Genomic DNA, 17,613 nt, shown 5'->3' on the forward strand with positions numbered 1-17,613 from the left:
AAGAGAAGAAAAACAGTACTGGGTGTGTATACACACACACATATACACACATATGCACACTGAAAGGTTGGAGGTGAAAAATAGGAAGCCCCAGAGAAGGGTGGAAGGACCTAGAAGACAGGAGGGGTGGTGGGTTCTGCTGGGCTGGCTGGTGACAATGTGACCATAGGTACACATGCCCCTTTGTGTCCCCTCCCCTGCAATTAATAACCCTTTATGACTGTCCCCTACCTCTGTGACATGGGCCTGGAACTGTAGACGGAGATGCACATTCTCTTTGCAGGATGTTTTAGAGAAAGAAGGAACGTGGCTGGGGTACTCTGCGCTTCAGTGAGCTCTAGGGGTTGGGGTTCATCTTTGTGTGTGTGTATGTGTGTGTGTGATCTTCCTCCTGTTATGGAGCTCAGAAACATTCCAGCATTTGAAAAAGAACACAACATCGATGAGGTAAGTGAACCCTAGGCTCGGACCAAAAAAAGCTTGAGACACCGGTCTTTCCTTCCCTCTTCCCTCTCTTTGCACCAACACGAGAAGAGATAGCAGTCAGTTAGGAATGCTCAGGGAAGATTGGATCGTGGCTTCAGGGAAACAGGGAGGGCCCAGCAGGCACCAGTGGGGACAAGGGCTGTTATCCAAAGGCTATAGACCCCAGAGCTTCTGAAAGATCCCCCTGCTCCAGCCAGCACCACTGTATCTGGGTTGGAGCTTCCCACCTTGGAAAGCTCCCCTGGAAGGCCCGCTGCAGCACTGGGCCAGCTTTCTCTTGAGAGAGGTGAGTGTTCTCTTGGGTGACTTCAGGGGTCCCTCTTCCTAGCTAGCCCACCGAACGCCAGTGAAGCCTGGCCTTGACGTGAATGGGAGAACCATGGGTAAGGGCTACGAAAGCAAGGCTTGGCTGAGGGATAATGGGCTGTCATGCAGGCAGGGACATGGGGCCTGGGACCCCAGCCAGGTTCACCTGTCCCTGAGATATTCCTGGAAGTCCCTGTTTCCCACACACACTAGCACAAGCCTTCTTTTGGAAGCCAGATCACGGAGAAGTTACCGCAAGATCTCTGCTCTGAGGGGTGTGGCTGAGTAACCATGGAAGCAGACAGTCTTTGTCACCTTATACCCATGGTGTCATCAATGACACTGCCCCCACCCCCCTCTCACCCACAAGCCCTTCACTTTCCATTTTACCACCTCCAACAAAGTGGGCCCTCTGTCTCTCATCCATTTTTACCACTGGATCCCACACTGGTCTGGGACCACCTGCCACCTGCCCCCCCCCACTTGCCTTTTCCCTTCTATCCCCAGACCGTAACCAGGTTCTGGATCCCACCCTCATGCACACCCCCCATTTATCTTGGGGCCACCTCTCCTCACTATATGGCATCCTCCCTCATGATCTAGCTTCTCACAACATATCACCGTCTCAGGGAGACCACGGGTTAGTGTCCCTCTGATGGGGGCAAACAGCAGACAGGTCAAGAATCTATCACCAATTCAAGAGAGGGAGACCCCAGGAGAGCCTCAGCTGGAGAGGACCAGAGAAGGGAGACCAGATTGGGGACCTCCCGCCTCAGGGGAGTAGCAGAGAACCCTGGGAACGAGGGGCCCAGTGCCTGTCACTTGCTTCACTAAAGGGTGCATTCAGAAGACAAGGAGGCCTGCCCTTCCTGAGATGTCGGAAGAAGTCCGACAGAACAAATTGACCGAGGCCAGGAAAAAGTTGAGGGAATTTCCGCAGCAGAGAGGCATTGGTGTTCTGGTAGAAGCTAAGAAAAAGCAAAGGTTAAAAATGACCGGAGCCCTCAGACAGCCACTTCTGATGGTTGTCACTTGCCTGAGGATGTACCTGATGATCATGCCACTCCCACAGCACTGCCTTCTGATGACACCATGTCACCTGGCAGTGTCCTTCTCCCCAGTGCTATTTCATCAACTCAGAACTATGGTCCTGCAAATGGTCCTTCTGTCCTGTCGGAAAGCACATTCTCATCTACCGAGAGCCTGCATCAGCTTTCCCAGCAGCTCATTGGCTCATCTGTGAGTCTGCATCCTTCGTCCATGTGGAGGGACTAGCATCTCCTGCTAACATAAAGGCTCTGGAGAAACAACAGAACCGGGAAGTTGCAGATTAACTAGAAAAAGAGAAATGGAAATATAAGCAAAAACTTGCAAAGGGACAAGAGGTTCTGAGAAAGCAATTACAGATTTATATCCAGACCACAGGGATTCCAGTGTCTGAGAAGACACACTTACAGACAGCCCTGGCCCTTTCTCAACAAGCAACCAGGCCCAGAATGGGAGAGGCGGAGGATCTTGCTGGTCTTGCGAGGTCTTCCCAGCAGCGTGTTGGAGGTCTGGAGTGGACGCCACGTGCCGTCTCCACGCAGCAGAAACAGGTGGACAGGTGCAACGAAGAACTACCCAAAACTTGTGACGCCCCAAAGCTGGAGTTCTACCAGAACAACAAAGCAAATGACAACCCGAAGCAGGAGAACTCGGAACTGCAGAAGCTTCGGGTCTCGGTGACTGACAAGGAGGCCATGCAGCTCGGGATGGAAGAAAAGCAGAAGAAAAAGCTGGAGACATCAGAGGTCCTGCTGCAACAATTTCCCAGTCAGTCGGAAACCCCTGAGAGCGAGGGGCAGTGACAGCAAGCGCTGGAAGAGCGGGCACATCTGGGGACACATGTGGAGCAGCTGAAGGATTTGCTGAAAAAGCTGCAGGTGAAGAGAAACCAATATGCAGAGAATGTGAGAGAAGAGAAGGACATTGGCAACAGAAGATGCAGCAGATGTCAGAGCAGATGTGCACGTTGAAGGAGAAGAAGGAGCTGAGCATGAATCAGGTGCAGGAGCTGACCAGCTTGGCCTACCTGAGGAACCAGGTAGTTAGCTCTCTGCCTACCCCAGGAGCCCTCAGCAGGGCCCTCGGAGGTGGAACAGAGGCCACAAGGAGAAGCAGAACAGCTACAGCAGGAACTGGAGATCCTGGCAGGAGAGCTGCAGGCCCAGATTCAGAGCCATGAAGGTTTGGGTCATCAGAATCAGGAGCAGGGGCGCCGACTGCTGGACCTGGAGCAGGAGGCCAAGCACTGGAGGAGCGGGTGGAGACGCAGATGACTGCACCACCATCAGCTGTGTTCCCTCCCAGAACTGCAGGGTCTGGGAGCAACTGGCTGAGCTGCAGGGTGGCTCCGTCAGGGGGACCAACAAGAATATGGAGACCACCAGAGCACGTGAGACAGAGCAGAATGTCAAGAAGGAGCTGGCCAAGAAGCTGGGCCACCTGCAGGGAAGCTGGGGGAGTTGAAGGAGATGGTGGAGCTGAAGAGCCCAGAGGCTCAGCGTCTGCAGCAGCAGCAGGACCTGCACCTGAGTGACCTGCAGCAGCACATGGTCATCTGGCAGCAGCCAGCCTTTGACAAAGAGGTGCCACAGAACCAGGTCCGGCTGCACCTCATGGAGACACTGCAGGGAAAGGAAGTTCAGGGCAAGGTGGAAGCCAAGATGTCCTGCCAAGAGGTTCAGGAGACCCAGGGGCTCCTGGAAACTGTGAAGCAACAGAAGCAGTAGCTACAGGCTCAGCTGAGCCTTGTGGCTGTGTCTGAGGAAGGAGGTGGACTGGATGGAGAAGAGGAGAAGGATGAAGAGGCTCCCTGGCCAAAGCTAAGCGCGCCGGAGGACCTGGAGAGCCAAGAGGCCATGGTGGCATGTTTAATGTGGCCTTAGCCAGTGCTGAGGAGAAACAGGCATGCTGCATAGGCAGCAGCAGAAGCACAAGGAACACGGTGGGTACCTGGCTCACCTGGCAGCCCCATCTCAACACGAGCTGAACGAGGAGACCCACCAGGCCCTGCAGGTGGCCATGGACAAGCTGCAGAGCCACCTGACTCACAGAAGTCCTGCAAGAGGAGGTAGATCTAAAGGAGCCAGTTGAGGAGCTGGAGCATTGCCACATTTAGCCCTCTGGAGAGATAGACACAGCTGGAGAATGACACAATATCCCCCTTTATCAGACCCAGGGCAGTACTAAAGCAGCGTCACCAAGAGGAGTGAGTATATGAGCCAGCTGTGTGGTTAAGGACAAGGAGAAGAGGAAGGTGAAGCTCCTGGAGCTGCAGAAGCTGCTGGCACGCCTGAGCTGGTGGCAAGCCTGTATGGCAAGTTCCTGGAGGCTGCCCAGAGCCCTGCTGGGGAGCCTACTACAGTCCCCCAGCCCCCCAGGCAACGGGAGCTGCTCAGAGCCAGAGAGGACTTGACAGAGGTGAGGCCCGCTGACTGGTGGAGCCAGGCCCCACTATGCTGAGACCCCCCCACCCCCACCCCAGCAGGTCCTGCAGTGGCTGGGTAAGATGCAGGGTCCCCGGGAGTGCCCAGGCTTGGTCCTGGTGATCTGACAAACTGACACCACCTTGGAGAAGTGGGACATGGCTCTGCCCCCACCCTGTTCCTGCCACCCCGTCCTATTAGCATTATAATACCAAAGTACACTTATTTATTGATATCACAGGGCACAGGAAGGACATGGGAACAGGGTTGTTTTGACTCCTATTTGTCTTGTTTTATTTCAGAATAAATGGATTTAGCCATTAAAAACAACACCAACAGACAAGAAATAAAAACAAATAACCCTGGAGATGAGGAAAGGGCCCAGACTTGTGGCACAGAGCCATGGGCGTGTTCAATTCTGGGCAGAGTCCCGGCCCACCAGGAATCAGAGATGTTTCTAGGACAAGGCAGGTATTAAACCTGTAGAACAAGTCAGTCATCGACCAGATCCTAAATACCAAATGGGAGGTTTGCGGAGCTAATGCAATGAGAAAAGCCCACCTAGGGACGTCCTCAGGGCCCAAGAGGGGACCGAACGAACACAGTGCCAGTGATGACAAGGCTCCCTTCTTCCCTAAAGAGGGGGTAAGCATGAATTCCACATTCTGCTGACACAGGCAGGCTGAGGTCGCACTGTGCCAATCAGCAGTGGGAGGGTCCAGACAGGGTCCCGAGTACCAGGACCTCCGAGGTCCCAGGACCGGCACCTGCGCTTCAGGCAGGCCTCTGCCGCTCTCAGGGTTCCTCCACCTCTTCTGGGAAAAGAGTCTCCGAGCTCAGCACCCTGACCCAGCAAAGACTCACAGGGACACGAAGGCCCGTGTTGCCACAGGTTCTAGCCGAGGGGAAAGTGGAAACGGGGTGAGCCGTTTGTCTCAGCGTTTCCATCCACTGAGAAAAGGAAAGGACGAAAACTGAGGCATGTCAGGCTGTGTGCAGAGAGCCCCAACCACTAGAAATCAGAGCTGCCTCCATGGGCGACAGACCAGGGAGGTCTCGGCCACTCCAGCATCAGTTGCTGGGTTTGGAGGGGGCTGTTCATCACTGTCCTGAAATCGTCCTTCACCTCATGCACTCAGCGGCCCCATCTCCAGAAGAAGTGTTTGCACACATGTAACAACCTCTGTGGACCCTCTCCCTGGCCCGCCTCGAAAGAGGAGTGTCCCTGCTCATCCTTAGCAGGGAACCTAAACAATGTTTGTTTCTTGTGGCAGCCGTGTGCTGTGGACTGCCTGGGCTCACTTTGGAGGTGTACACTCAGGGGACCCCAGGAGTTGGGGCTCAGTGCCTGGAAGGTTCCTTCCAGCTGTCCTGAGGCTGACTGGGCTCTTCCACACCTGTCCATGTCTAGGTTTTTTTGTTGTAGCTGCTCAGAGGTCCCATCCTTTAAAATGTTCGTTTTTCTCAATACATGTATAAAAGAACACTAGGAAATACTATAAACCATTCAGCAGCTTCTCTTCGTGAGAAGTATAGCTCTACCCAAAGACACAGAGAGCCAGACACCATCCTCCTGCCCCCAAGAGCTCCCCGCCATCCTGCCGGGGGCAGGGCCCACCTGCAACAAGCCTCCTCCACTCTCCAGGATGCCTCACAGAAGGGACCAGACACACCAGCCCTGTGGTGTGAGGTGGGGAGGACACAGGAAGGCATCTGTGAAGCTTTTCCCCAGGCGGCTCACAGACTCGTGTCCCTTACTCAGCGGCTTGTTTAAGGATCCAAGATAATCTTCCTCGCCCAGCCTGAGAGGGCTCAGACGCCCATGTGAGGGGCACAGGGTGGGACTGTGTGTGGAGTGACCAGTGCCAGCTGTGTGAAAGCCACACCCTCGGGTGAGGTGCAGGAGGGTGAGGCCGGACGCATTACTCCTCCTCCTCTCCCTGACCAGAGGGCGAAGACAGGGGAGAGCCGAAGAGGTCTTATGATTAGCAAAACTACAGGAAGGGGCACCTAGCAGTTGCAGGTTTAAACAAGAATCTCAGTGTACACACAAGAAATGCAGGTTGCTTTCCAGACACCACGGTGGGGACTTAACTTCAAAGCTAGGGACATAACATTAGGCTTCTGCACAGGGCACAGCTCCTGCCAACGTCACCCCCACAAGGGGGTCGAGAGCAGGAACAAACGTCCAGTGCCACATGGACACAGTGCCAGGTGAGCACTGAGTGGGTGGTGGGTCCTGGGCGTACCCGCATGGGTCCTAGAATCAGGCCAGTATCCGCCATGTTTGTGGTTTAACGCTGAACTTGACAGTGAGGTCTCCCCGCTGAGTGTGTACCTGGAGGAAGGGGAGCCCTGCCACGCAGACTTTTCCCACTGACTGACTCCGTGGTGTTATTGCAGGTGAAAGTGTCAGCCAGCCATCACAGGTGACAGGGTTCCCCTCACAGCCACACGGAGCACCTCAGGGAAATGAGGCGGAGAGTGAGGAAAAGGTTTTAGGTGGCCAAGTTACCTGCTGATGAAGACAAGGACGCTGTGGAGTGCAGGGCTGCATCCTGGCGAAGTGTGTATGCGTCCTCTCTTTGAGCACAAAGGCGATGCCTGAGGGACGTTTTCAGGCTGGCATGCCCTGTTTGGTAAGTGTCCCGTGCCCACCTCACACCGCTCTTTTCACTGACGCAGGATCTTGTCCTCGGTGCACACAGGTGGCCTTCAGGGTGGAAGAGTCCTCTGAGATCTTCCTGATCTGTATGGCACCTAGAAATAGGATAGGACACAGATATTGTGGAGAAAGTTAGATCTCCAGTTTAACTTTGACCTTGACAATGAGATATCCCCAATGAGTGGATACCTTGAGAAGGGATACCTGTCATGGACACTCTTCACATGGGCTGGCTTGATGGCATTATCTCAGGTCAAAATGCTACCAGCCATGGGTGATCCATGTTTCATCCTGATTTTCTACAACAGAAGAGTTTTAAAATATCCAACCTGGTATCTTAATAAATGATGCTTTGCAGAAAACGATAAATCAGAGAAACAAAATCAGCAGATGAAGTGGGAGTGATTTTCTATATCACATTTTATGCCACACATGATTTACTTCTTAGAGGGTTACAAGCTCTTGTAAATGAAACCACACAGGATATACTTTTTAAAAAAGATTTTATTTATTTATTTTTAGAGAGAGAAGGGAGGGAACAAAGAGAGGGAGAAAAACATCGTTCGGCTGCTTACTGGGAATCGAACCGACAACCTTTCCATTTGAGAGACAACACGCAACCCATTGAGCTACACCAGTCAGGACCAGAATATACTCTTTGTGTCTGGTTCATTTTTCTGGCAGGATGTTTTGGAAATCTATTCACGTTGTGGCATGTGCTGATAATTTGTTTCTTTATATTCCTAAGTCGTTTTCTCTTGTATAAATATACCATAATATGTATATGTACATCTGAGTTATAACCACTTTGGAGATATTATGAATAAAGCTGCTATGAATATTCATACACAGAGAAGTAGACATTGTTTTCGTGTCCTTGGTGAATAACTAGTAGTACAATTTCTAGATGATATTCAGGAATTCCCAACAGAGCAGTTATTTTATTTACCAACTTATCCCGAATAATTAGACAAGATCCCGGCCTAAGTGGAGCTGCAGTAAATGTTTGTTCAATAAACAAATGAAACCAACTTCCTTGCCAAGCCATTAATTGAATTTTTTTATTAGGAACCAAACACTGACCTACGTATAATATCTCCTTTACTTTTAAAAATAATTCTAACAATTCTAAAAATTAAATATAATCATCCTTATTTCATTTCTGCTGCCTCTTGTGTGCACCCTGACAGGGGACCAAACCTGCAGTCCAGGCATGAGCTCTGACATCGTACAGGTGACCCTTCGCTTTGCAGGATGTCACCCAACCAACTGAGCCACACTGATCAGGGCCCAATTGTGCATTTTTAATTGAGAAACAAATATGTACAGATAAGCCCCAGATAAAATTTGTTCATTCCTTTAAGTTCTTAATTTGGCAGCTACACTTTTTGAGTGAACAAAGGGAATATATTGCTCCAAGACAAGATATTTTCTTTTTTAAAAAAATATATTTATTGATTATGCTATTACAGTTGTCCCATTCCCCCCCAACTCCACTCCATCCTGCCCACCCCCTCCCTCCCACATTCCCCCCCTTTAGTTCATGTCCATGGGTCATACTTATAAGTTCTTTGGCTTCTACATTTCCTACACTATTCTTACCTTCCCCCTGTCTATTTTCCACCTATCATTTATGCTATTTATTCTCTGTACCTTTCCCCCCTCTCTCCCCTCCCACTCCCCTATTGACAACCCTCCATGTGATCTCCATTTCTGTGGTTCTGTTTCTGTTCTAGTTGTTTGCTTAGTTTGCTTTTGTTTTGGTTTTAGGTGTGGTCGTTAATAACTGTGAGTTTGCTGTCATTTTTACTGTTCCTATTTTTGATCTTCTTTTTCTAAGGTAACTCCCTTTAACACTTCATATAATAAGGGCTTGGTGATGATGAACTTCTTTAACTTCACCTTATCTGAGAAGCACTTTATCTTCCCTTCCATTCTAAATGATAGCTTTGCTGGATACAGTAATCTTGGATGTAGGTCCTTGCGTTTATTCTTGGGTAATGTAATTATGATGTGCCTTGGTGTGTTCCTCCTTGGGTCTAGCTTCTTTGGGACTCTCTGAGCTTTCTGGACTTCCTGGAAGTCTGTTTCCTTTGCCAGATTAGGGAAGTTCTCCTTCATTATTTGTTCAAATAAGTTTTCAATTTTTGTTCTTCCTCTTCTCCTTCTGGCACCCCTATAATTCAGATGTTGGAATGTTTCGAGATGTCCTGGAGGTTCCTAAGCCTCTCCTCATTTTTCCGAGTTCTTGTTTCTTCATTCTTTTCTGGTTGGATGTTTCTTTCTTCCTTCTGGTCCACACCATTGATTTGAGTCCCAGTTTCCTTCGCATCACTATTGGTTCCCTGTACATTTTCCTTTGTTTCTCTTAGCATAGGCTTCATTTTTTCATCTGTTTTTCGAACAGATTCAACCAATTCTGTGAGCATATTGATAACCAGTGCTTTGAACTGTGCATCCGATAGGTTGGCTATCTCTTCGTCGCTTAGTTGTATTTTTTCTGGAGGTTTGAAGTGTTCTGTCATTTGGGCCCATTTTTTTTTCTTTTTTTGTCTTGGCGCATCTGTTACGTCAAGGGGCGGAGCCTTAGGTGTTCACCGGGGCAGGGTAACGCTGGTGGCTGCGCTGTGACACTATACGTGGGGGAGGGGCCCAGAGGGAGCAATGGCGCCTGCTTCATTCTCCTCTGGATTTCAATCTTTCACTCCGATACCCACAATCAAACTGGGCCCCTCTGGTGCTGGTTCCCGAGTGGGTGGGCTTGTGCACACTCTAGGCCCCTGTGGGTCTCTCCAACGACCTCTCCCGTGAGGCTGGGAGTCTCTCCTGCTGCCGCCCCAACCCCCACGGGCATTTTCAATCAAAGGTTTGAGGCTTTATTTCCCCGAGCTGTAGCCCTGGGTTGTGCAGTCTGCTTCGCTCCCCGCCGTTCGTCCGGTTTATCTATGTTCGAATGTGGGGCTGCGGTGTGCTACCCGCACTCTGCCTGCCCCGCTCTCCGCCACTCTGAGTCCGGCCCTCTCGGTTTATCTGCGAGAATGTGTGGCCGCAGGGTCTGCTAGTGCTCGGACTGCCTGCCCCGTTCGTCCCACACTCCGCCAGTCTCAGTCCCGCCATAGCCACGAGAGTCCTCTCCACCCCGGTGCCCGTCTCCGCCCCTCCTACCGGTCTAGATGAATGTTTATTTTCTATTTCCTTGGTGTCGGACCCCCTTGCTGTTCGATTCTCCGTCAGTTCTGGTTGTGCAAGGAGGCGCAGTGTGCCCGCCTACGCCGCCATCCTGGTTCTCCCGACAAGATATTTTCTTACACTGAACACTTACAAGTTTTAAATAACCTAATCCTAAAGGATATTTTGGCCAAAATTCATCTTCTTGTGTCCTTAGATATTGTTCAAGGAAAGGACTAGTGAGTGTAGAATAGAAGGCTAAGCAATGTAGAAAATGGTGAATTCTCCCTCATTTCAGGGCCCAGTATAGAAAATCAAGTTCATAATTAGCCAGGTGTTGGAATACTCTGAACATGTAACTTTAATCTAAACCTTGGCAAATATCATTCATTTTGTGTTCCTAAAAGAGATCATAAACCATGTTTTGGTTTTGTTATTAGAAGCATTCTTGTTTCTGATAGTGTTTTCAATACATTAGGCCATCGTGTTTATAAAGCAGTTTAGGAAGACCTGGCCGGTGTGGCTCCGTTGGTTGGGCATCGTCCTGCAAACCAAAGGGTCACTGGTTTGACTCCCAGTCAGGGCACACGCCTGGTATTGGGCCCTGTCCTGGCTGGGGTACATGCAAGAGGTAACCGATCCATGTTTCTCTCTCACATCGATGTCTCTCTCTCTTTCTCCCTCCCTTTCCCCCTCTTTAGACTCAATTAAAAAATAAAAATAAAAATAAATAAAGCAGTTTAGAAAGAAGACAATCCACTAAAAGTAGCAAGAAAAAGAAGACCACCAGACATCCTGCAGAATTGTGGACACCAAAACGGCATTCCTAGTACTTCTATTTAGTGGAAATTGTAAAGACTCTGGGAAAAGCAACCCTATAAATAAAAACAAATGAATGTGACATTTGCTCAACCAGGAGTGGCTTAAAGTGGGGAAGGTTAAAGTCTAAAGAAGATTTGTTTACTCTCATGGTAATGAAGTGAAGAAAAAGATAAAGGACAAGCTTTAATCTGTGATTATTAAGGATATAATTCTGCTCATATTATTTTGCTATATGGTAAATGTAAAATTTAACTAAATTTGTTAAAAAAAAGAAAAGACAAAAGCACAGATCACAAAGACCTTGATGCTGGAATGTTTTAAAAATTTGTTGTACGTATAAGGTATTATACAATCTATAGAGCTAACCACATAGTAAAGGATGCAATGTGGCTTATCCATGTAATACAATTCAAAGTGAATATGTAATGCTACTGGGAAGTCATGTTAATCTGAAGTACCAATGTGAGCTAAGAAGCAGAATACCTTCTTTACTTTTTGATTGTATAACAGCTGTAGCCCATCATGAACTCAAAACTCAGATTTTTAGGCATGGTTGCAATAAAATGATGTGTTAAATGACCTAAGAAAGTTTTATTGAAACTTGAACAAAACAAACATTTACTGAAACGAAACAAACATTTGGATATGATCTAGCTCATGCAATTATTAGAAATTGGGAAAAGGTGCTATGGACATAAAAATGCCGGTGGCCAGCTATGTAAGGAACAAGGATGGCAAGTGGACACAGGTTGTAAAATCCATCATTCCCACAGACAAAGCAATCATGTCACACGTTTTTCCCGGGCAGCGTCCCCAACACATGCAACTGGAAGGTCCCAATACTTGTATATGTTCCCTTTATTGTAGATACATTTTCCCTTTCTCTGAAATTGTTGGTATTTCTCTCCAGAACAATCCTGAATGTGAAAAATTAGGACTGGATGTGATGGTTTTGAGTCTCCAATCGCCTCAATAAGTTGTAAAAATAAGTCTTGCGAACATGTTGTATTAAAAAGTCAAGAATAACACGATGGAAAAAGTCCTAGTGCTAATTGCATCACCGCTATTCTACAAATACCCCATTTACAAAGAGGTGGATAAGTCAATTGGACTCCTGATTGCTATTTCATTTAATGTGTCTTCATCTGTTGCCATCATTATTTATTTTAATGCTCAAACTTGCCCAGTGAGAGGTCCTTTGAAAGTCACGAGCATCCTTTGGCCCTGTCCCCTGCTGTTGCGAGCACTCCCTTACTGCTACGGACGCCCCCTATTCCTAGCGCACATTCTCTGGCACCGCCCACATGTGTCACTGCTCCGTGGTGATCGGGTTCCCATTGGTGGAAACTAGTGCTTGAAATCAAGACCTGCAGATCTAAGCTGGGCTGGGCTGGGCCGTCAGGGCCGGGAGAGGCAGCTATTCACTCACGATTTTCGCAGCTCCCAGGGGAGTTGAGAAGCCTGGGCTGCGTCCCCCGGCCGCGCGCAACCCGTCCAGCGGCAAACCTGGCTCTGCTTCTTACTCTGGAAGCGGCACCACGTCGCCCGAACCCAGGCCGCGGGCGTTTCCCGCACCCACCGAGGCGCCGGTTGGCGCTGGCGCGAGTCGGACGTGCTCTGTTGGCCTTTGGAGGGCGGTGAACGAAGCTCAGAGCCTACAGTTTAGCGGCTGCCGCGTGCCCCTCGCGGAATCGCTGAAATTCTGGAGACCCATCACCTCCTTGTATTTTTTTTTCTTTTAATGGCTAAGTCCATTTGTTCTGAAATAAAACAAATAGAAGTCGAATCAACCCTGTCCTCGCCTCCGTTCTGTGTCCTGTGTTCTCAATAAATAAGCGTATTCTGGTATTACAATAATAGGACAGGGTGGTAGGGACGGGGTGGCAGGAACGGGGTGGGGGCAGAGCCCCGGCCCCACTTCTCCAGCGTGGTGTCAGGTTATCACATCACCACGACCAAGCCCTCCAGCTCCTCAACCGGCTCCTTCAGATCCTCCTGTAGGACCTCTGTGAGTAAAGCGGCTCTGCAGCTCGTCCATGGCCACCTGCAGGGCCTGTGGGTCTCCTGGTCCAGCTCGTGTTGGGATGGGGCTGCCAGGTGAGCCTGGCGCCTCCGAGTTGAACTATGAGAAAATAAATTTCTGTTGTTTAAGATATCCAGTTTGCGGTGCTTTCTAATAACAGTTCTAACAGACTGACACAGAAACCTACAAGCCTTTAAACCAAATGAGCAAACTTGATTACTTGAGGGATGTAACGGACATTCTAGTGTTGAAATTAAAGTCACATGTTTTTGATTCATGGTTGGTTAGCTTCTAAGGGTGCCCCAATAAGTTTCTTTAGTATCGCAAACTTTTACCACATGATTATGTAAATGTCCTTGCAATTGTTCAGGTACCTCTTGAAACTTCTCTTTATTTATTTATTTCCCTGATTCGATTATTCTTGTTTTTTCCTATGTTTTCACTGTATCAACTTTATAGATTTAATTTACATGCACACAATGCTCCCAGAGCTAATGCTCACCTTGATGGAAATGTGTACACGTGTATACACACATGTAATCACTACTCCAATCAAAATATAGGACTTTCCAAAAAAGCATTTGGGCCCTGGATGGCGTGGCTCAGTGGATTGAATGCCGGCCTGTGAGCCAAAGGGTCACTGGTTTGATTCCCAGGCAGGGCACATGCATGGATTGTGTGGGTGCCCAAAAGGCAACCACATATTGACGTTTCTGTCCCTCTCTTTCTCCCTCCCTTCCCCTCTCTCTAAAAAAAAAACCCCAAAACAAAAAAAACATACATATACATATATGACATTCCTACTGTGTCATTTGGCAAGCAATATCTTCATCCCACTGTCAAAACACAGCCCTTGGCTCTCCTTTCACAGGGTTTGATTTTTAGACCTATACTGACATGTAGATCTCATTTTCTCAGTATTCTGTGCCTACTTCCATTTCCAAAGATTTGTACTTCCACTGCCCACAAATCCTTCTGGTATCTTATTTCATTAACTTACCCTTAATGATAGAATGACTTGGTAGAGCTACTGGTTTGCTTGTTGTTGTTGTTTTTTTAAGATTTTATTTATTTATTTTTAGAAAGAGGGGAAGGGAGAGAGAAAGAGAGGGAGAGAAACGTTGGTGTTTGAATCAGTTGCCTTTTGCGGGTCTTCCGTGGCCCCCAATGCCCAATGACCAGGGACCTGGCTGACAACCCAGACACAACTGGGAATCCAACCAGCGACCTTTTGGTTCAAAGGACGACACCCCACCCTCTGAGCCACACCAGTCAGGGCAGTAAAGCTACTGTTTTATGACCATCGTTGTGTTTAGCTGTTCTTTTAATTCTTCACTTTTTCAACCTTGTGAGTAGAGGTATTGCGTTACGAAAGAGAAAATACAAGCTGAGGGCTGCCTGACTCCCCAGAGAGCCCCATGGTCCCTCTTACAGGGAATATGAAGGTATTATATCCAAGGAAAACCTGTCCTTTGAAAAGAAGTGAGAAAATTAACTTCCCCATTAAAAATGAAGAAAAGAAGAAATTAGTTCAGGCCTGGAAGGGCCCCCAGAGGATACGAGGTAGGTGTCCAAATTCTTTTCTGAAACTAATTGTGATAGATGATTGTACAGGTTTGGGAAACAAAAGAGATTAGAGTGGAGATGAGATTAACAGGAGGCCCCAGAGGATTTGACCTTCCCTCAGTGACCTTGGGAAAACCCAAGGTGAAGGCTGGAATTCTTGTGGTTAGTACTCTGCCAGGTGAGCCTCCTCCAGGTCTGGACTTCAAGTATTTGTGGCACTGTGCCAGGAATCTTGGCATGTAAACAGACACAAGGCAAAGGCTACTGCATGCAGAGAGGCACTTGGAAACAGTGGTGCCTATTAGAATACTGGCCCCTGGGGGTGTGGCCATTAATGAGATCAGGTGTCAGTGGAGATGGGAATAATGTGGAATGTGCTACCCACATTCCAGGGATAGCATGAGACCACTCTTCCCAACAACCCACAGAGATCACCAGGCAGAGCCAGGTGACCAAGGGCTGGCGCAGATGGTGGAGAAGCCCCAATGGATCCCCTTGCAGACGGCAAAAAGGAAATGTAGAGCATGGTGAGAAGGTGAAGGGACCACCACCCTCAGCACAAGGCGGAAAAAAATATCCTGACTCAACCGGATCTGAATAGGGAATTTAAGGGATAGGGACAGCTTTTAGGGCTGGGCATTTGGACGGGTAGAGATGTGGAGACAGGCCTGAGTAGCAAGCCAAGCACCCAGTGGAAGACAGACAATGACCCTGGTGAGATGCGCCTAACGCCCTAAAAGACTTGCCACTGGTTCCCTAGACAACCAGCACCTGACCTCCAGAGCCACCCATGATGTTCCACTGCAGGGGTGGAGCTGGGTGGGGGGATGGGGAGAGGATGGAGGTAACTATGGAAAGGAGTCCCAAATTGGCACTTAGGTCATTTTGCAGAGGGAGGTGAAAGGGCAATATTCTGAAGGTGTCCGGAACACCGCCTTCCTTCTTATGAAGAGATACTGGAGGGAGGTAATCCACCTGTGCTCTGGACAAAGCCCCCTGCCTGTGAAGGGGACGCTCAGGCATGCAGGTTGGGATCCCGAGGGCCTTCGGTCTTAGAGCATAAAAGCCATGCACATTTGGAAGGTGAAAGCACCATTTGTAGAGTCTGGGATTTGATGAAATCAGCCAGGCCGTGCATCCATTTAGCCAAAACTGGTCCTTTAGCTGTGACCTTTCCCCTTAAGAGAGATTACAAATCCTCTAAGATGGAGCTACTTAAACACAGATTTTATGTCACGTGAGAGATGACAATTCCTAGGACTTGCACATCTGACCATATCCTTTATCTTACAATGTTCGCGTCGTCCTTTCTGGAGTTGTGTCCTGTTGATTACCCTCGTCAACCAAGAAGGCAGACGCTTTCTGAGGACAGCACAGCCTGGCACAATCATCACGAGCCTACGGCAATCTCGTTGGATGGGGATGAGCGAGGGGAAAATAAGGTGAGGAGGGCTTGAATGAGACAGTCCACGTTGGCCTGCTGTGGAGAGCAGAGCACTGTAGCCCTCGGGCTGAATGAATGCTGCTGCCGGTTTTGAAGAAAACATTAACTGGGGGCCGAATCTCACTCTTTTATTCCATAGACTGTACGTTGGCTTTCCTGCCGTGGTGGCGGAACTGAGGAATGGCCACAGACAATGCACACCCAAAAACTCAAGAGTGTTTTAGTCTTTTACACCAGCACTTTGCTGTCCCTGGGCGTATGTGGAGGGGACCATGTTGAAAGAGCAACTAGAAACAAAACACAAAGATTGCACTTTCTTTGAGATCAGCACACAGCACAGAACTGGTTGCCTCTGCTTGCTGCCAGGCAGGGGGAATGCTCGGAAATTAGCAGCTGAAGAGTCACAGGAGCTAAGAGAATGGGCTGAAGACTCAACAAATGCCTAATCCCATCAAGCCACTTCCTGTGTTTTGGGCATAATCTCCCCTCCCCCCACTGCAATAATGGTATGACCCAGGAAGGGACCCACCTATAAAAAGCCAGGCTTCCTGTCTGTCTGATCATTGCCTGGTTCACTCCTCAGGTCTCCAGACACGTAGCCTAGCTCAGGTGGGAGACGTGGAAGAGATGGAAGGGGTGACAAGTGGCAGGAGGCCTGGCCAGGAACACCCAGGAAGACCAGGTCACTCCCACAGGGAATATGAGAGAATTTACTCCAAGGGAAACCCATCCGTTGGAGAAGAAGGAGAGGATTGGCATCACAATGAGAGGTGGAGAAAGAAGATCACGGACACCGAAGAAAGCTCCCACAGCAAAGGAGGTAGGATTCTAAATTCATTCTCTCTCTCTTTCTCTCTCTGTCTTCCCCTCTTTGGTGAAGATTATGGGGGTGGGCAAAGCAGCAAGCCCCAGAAGTTTTGACCTTCATACGCTGCAAGCAGTCAGGGAAATCCAGATGCCTTTTGGTTCTGGGCTTCACCAGCTGAGCCACCTTTGGGATCCGGACTTGAGGGAGAGTTTCCTGAAGCAGGCATGCCAGGCTGAGGTACATCAAGAGTGATGGAAAAACTGGGCCCTGGGCAGCTGCCCATGGAGCAGGGAGGCAGTGGGCCTCCCAGAGAAGTCAGCCATCGGGGGTGGGGCTGTTCCACTAATCCACTCTCCTCCAGACATCCAGAGGTAGGTCAGGGACCACTCATTCATTACTGTCCACCTGTCCACTCACAGCGGTCACCAGGCAGAGCCAAATGGCTAAGAGCTCCAGGCACAATGGGCAGAGAAGCCCCGATGATTCCCTTCACAGCCACCACAAAGAAAACAGACGCCCAGAAGGGAAGGTGAGGGGACGGCTATCCCCCACCCAAGGGAGAAGAAAGGGCAAGCCCTACTCCACCAGAGCAGGGCATCAGGACAGGCCAGGTAGGTTCTGGGCTGTGCCCCTGCACAGATGGGGGTATGGACACCTGCCCTGAGTGGCAAACCAGCACTCAAGGGAGGGAAGGGACAGACACTGACCCTGGTGAGATGCCCCTAAAGCCCTAAAGGGCTGGAAGACGGTACAAGACTTGGCAGTGGTTCCCATCAGATTGTTGAAGGGCCACCAGTCAGGCTTGGTGGAGAGTGGGAGGTGGGGGAGTTGGCACTGGGTTGGGGCCCTGGTGAT

At 49.3% G+C, this 17,613-nt stretch overlaps 1 pseudogene; it reads left to right on the plus strand.

Moving 5' to 3' along the window:
• The first annotated feature begins 396 nt into the window (after positions 1–396).
• Positions 397–5,187, plus strand: LOC112306500 (golgin subfamily A member 2-like; annotated as a pseudogene).
• The last annotated feature ends 12,426 nt before the right edge of the window (positions 5,188–17,613 follow it).

This window comes from Desmodus rotundus, chromosome 1, assembly GCF_022682495.2.
Source record: "Desmodus rotundus isolate HL8 chromosome 1, HLdesRot8A.1, whole genome shotgun sequence".
Lineage (NCBI taxonomy): Eukaryota > Metazoa > Chordata > Mammalia > Chiroptera > Phyllostomidae > Desmodus > Desmodus rotundus.